The following is a 4,313-nucleotide window of genomic DNA, read 5'->3' on the forward strand; positions in this document are numbered from 1 at the left end:
AGGAGATCCAACCAGTCCGTCCTAAAGGAGATCAGTCCTTGGTGTTCATTGGAAGGACTGATGCTGAAGCTGAAACTCCAATACTTTGGCCACCTCATGCTAATAAGAGTTGACTCATTGGAAAAGAAACCTGATGCTGGGAGGGATTGGGGGCAGGAGGAGAAGGGGCCGACAGAGGATGAGATGGCTGGATGGCATCACCGACTTGATGGGCATGAGTATGAGTAAACACTGGGAGCTTGTGATGGACAGGGAGGCCTGGCGTGCTGCGATTCATGGGGTCGCAAAGAGTCGGACATGACTGAGCGACTGAACTGAAGATGTAAGTTAGCTCTGATTGCCTGTGTGTTAGTATCACAACAATGGAGATGGACAGGAAGAAGCAGACTCGGACGGTTTTTCAGGCTGGTTCAACTGAACAGACTCTTCCAAGAAAATAGAAAAACACTCCTCAACACATTCTTAATAGACCATTACAACCTTGAAACGAAAACTGAGACTAGAATAGTATGAAAGAAAAATGTAAGTCAACCTTTTTCAAGAAAAGAGTGAAACACCAAAATATGTGCTACATACGAAAAAGAAAGTGAAGTCGCTCAGTTGTATACAACTCTTTGTGACCCTGTGGACCCTAGCCTGCCAGGTTCCTCCATCCATGGGATTTCCCAGGCAAGAATCTGGAGTGGTTTGCCATTTCCTTCTCCAGGGGATCTTCCAGACCCAGGGATTGAACCCAAGTCTCCCACATTGCAGGCAGACTCTTTACCGTCTGAACCAGCAGGGAAACCCCATGAGCTACATGCACAGAGCATTTTTCTTAAACAATACACCATGATCAAGTTGCCTTTACATGAGAAGTGCAAGGATAAAGTAACATAAATCTAAAGTGAGACTTTTGGTGGTTAGTGGCTGATTAAACTCCACACTCCTAATGCAGGGGCAGGTTTGATCCCTGGTCAGGGAACTAGATCCCAGATGCTACAACTAAAAATCCGGCGTGTCGCAATGAAGACTGACAACCCCATGGGCTGCAACTAAAACCTGGGGCAGCCAAATAAATATTTTAAAAAATAAATCTAAAAGTGCAATTCAACATATTAGCAAGTAGAGAAAAAATGTTCTCAGTCTCTCTAAAAAAAAATCTGATAAAACTTAATCACCATAATGTTTCACATACACACAGCAAACTAGGAAAAGGAGGAGACTATCAGGTAAAGGAATTATAAAAGTATAGCACACACTTTTTAATTATGCAATTTAGAAATATCCTTTTACAATCAGAGACTGATAAGTAAAATGCATTTCCGCATTTTACTAGCATCCTAGCTAGCATAGAAAGGTACAGAAAAAAATAAAAGGTATAATTATTGGAAAGAAAAATATGCTTAGTGAGATTTACAGATTGTTAGATTCAAAAGTCAATCACAGTTTCAAATATGAGCAATAGCAGAAAACCACTGGATCTCCAAAGAAGTCCTATATGTATATTATTTTTAAAACTTTAAAAGTGAGAACACAATTATGGATTGTGTTTATAGGGAGGTGGGGTGAGATTTAGGAAAGAATATTCAAATAGCTTATGGTGTTGGTAATGTTCTAGTTCTAAGGTTGGTTAGTATAATCATTGTTCATTTTATTCAATAAATATACACATACATGCATGATATATAATTATATATATTATTGTAATCATACTGTATGTATTATTTCACATGTATCATAAAAATTTGCATAATTAAAATGTCTATCCAAAGAATAGTTTCTAATTGGTAGACTAATCTGTGGGCTGGGTGTTCAGGTAGATCCCTTTTGTGCTCCAAGATGAATGTTCAGGGAAAATAAAATTTAGTGCTTCAGGGTACATCATCCTGTCTGCAAGAGTAGGAATAGAAATAAGACTTTTAAAAACTTAGCTGTCCTATGCAGGGAATATTGCCAATATTTTGAAATAACTAAATGAGAAAGTAGCCTTTAAAGATTATATAAAAATTAAAAAATTTTAATTAAAAAAGTGAAGTATATAGCTGTGCTACATGTGAAATAGTGCCAATTTTTATAATATTAAAAATTGTATTAGCAATTAAAATTTCTTCAATTAAAAAAAAAAGCTGTTCTCATTTCAGGACTTTCCCTAGCTAAGGAATTGACAGAATGAAAGTTTAGAACCACAGAAAAATCTTCATCAGAAGTATGCTACTGCAATTCTCAATCTGCTTTATCCACAGGCCCCAACTCCCCCATGATGAAGAAGAGAAAATTCCATGAACTGGCACCCAATGGTTTCTATTTTAAGCAAAGGAGGAAACATTGCAAATGGGCTTATGTTTCATTCAGTTTCCTGAGACTCTTGGTTAGGGACTCAGCTTGTCCTAAATGTTTCTTAGTTGTTAAAATCATTCTTGCTTTCCAGGCTGAGACATCTGAAACATTTTGCAGGAAGAAGAGAAACAGTTGCTTAGTCATCTTCCAAGGGGGATGTGTTTGCCATAAATACTCTGGAGGCTCTTTACAGCTCCCACCAGGGAACAATTATTGTTAGACTTGTTTTGAACCTTGCACCTCCGTGACTGGTGGTGCTGGTGTAAGTGCTATTTGGCCAATATTAAGGGAAAATCGATTTAGAAATAGCTAACCTGGCACTTCCAAGACGCATTGTTTTCGTGACTGTGAAGGGGGCATCTGATTCAGAGGGAAAGTGGCTTCCTATTCCAGACAAAGACTGTCTATGACCTAGTCCCAAGAAATGATGGAAACAGGAAGTTTTCCTGTTGCTCTTAACATCACAGGTTAGTCCCAAAGTGGAAGTGACATAGTGATCAAGTAGAGACCAGGAGGAAACAGTGAAATCTACAGATGGATGGTATAGGAGGAATGGACTTTGACTTCTCAAATGTGCAGCAAACTGGAAAAGCATTAGACAAAGAAAGATGATAAATGTTTGAACACACCTACCAATCAAAGGCTTCCCAGGTGGCGCTAGTGGTAAAGAATCCACCTGGCAATGCAGGAGAAGCAAAGAGGTTCTGTCCCTGGATGAGGAAGGAAGTAGGAAATGGCAACGGGCTCCAGAATTCTTGCCTGGGAAATCCCATGGACAGAGGAGCTGGCAGGCTACAGTCAGTGGGGCCACAGAAAGTTGAACAAGATTGAGCACGGCACAGCAATCAATGACTCAGCAATCTTCTATTCAGACGATGCTGTGAAAATTAACCCAAAATTCCCAGTTTAGAAAGAAGACAGCTGAGTCCTGAGAAGTACAGCTCAGTTCCCACTCATGGGAATAATAGTTATCATGTATTAATGCCAGTTAATATTCTGATTTTTTTTTTTTTTTTTTTTTTGGTCTGTGAATCATGTGGGATCTTAGCTTTCCAACCAGTTCTCCCACCAGGGATCGAACCCATGTCCTTGCAATGGAAGCATGGAATCCTAACCACTGGACTGCCGGGGAAATCCCTATTCTGGGTATTCTCCATGTACTATTTCATATATTTCTCATACAGATGATCCTGGTAAAGATAATCTGCATGCCCATTTTACAGATGGGGGAGAAAAACACGAAGGGGTAAAGTTAACCAGTGTCACACAGTTAGTAAATGGTAGAACCAGGATTTCTTTAAGTCTAGGCAACATGAGCACAGAGCCTATTTCTTAACCTACTATGACTGTAGCATCATTTCCACATCAAGCCATAACCCAGGATGTATAAGGAGCATGCAGAGGACAGGAGTCTAAATCAGAATGTCTCTGACTGTGCGTGTGCTTGTGTGTCTGATTTAATCTGTTTCTGGTCCCCAGCCGCCTTTTCTTAAGTTCTAATATTCCATATTAATTCTTATAATTACAATCTGTGGATGACAGCCCTGCTTGATTATTAACGTAATTTGAGTTTGTGGAGAAGGTAATTATGACTGTCAAGCAGTTGGCAAAAGTAACCCACAATCTGGGAGGTTTTTTCGGATGAAGTTGCTAAGAAGAAAATAACTACATGTTTGGGAAGAAAAAAGACCAGGAAAGTTGAGATGAGCTGGGAAATCTCAGAAGCTGTTTTGTATTGTTTTGTTTCCACAAACAAAATATCATTTGGAATATTGGTATGAGAAAGATGAAATCAGGAAATTAGAAGATTAGTGTTTTCGATAATGGAGTGAGTGCAAAATTGCCCTTGTTTCCAAGTCATATGATGAAAGAAGGACTTCCGGGGCAGGAGCATGGGGATCTGGATTCAAGAAAGAGCTGTATAATTTGGGAGCTGTTATCTCTGATAAGGGCTCCCTGATGGCTCAGTGGTAGAGAATCCACCTGCAATGCAG

This window comes from Odocoileus virginianus, chromosome 8, assembly GCF_023699985.2.
Source record: "Odocoileus virginianus isolate 20LAN1187 ecotype Illinois chromosome 8, Ovbor_1.2, whole genome shotgun sequence".
NCBI classification, from domain to species: Eukaryota; Metazoa; Chordata; class Mammalia; order Artiodactyla; family Cervidae; genus Odocoileus; species Odocoileus virginianus.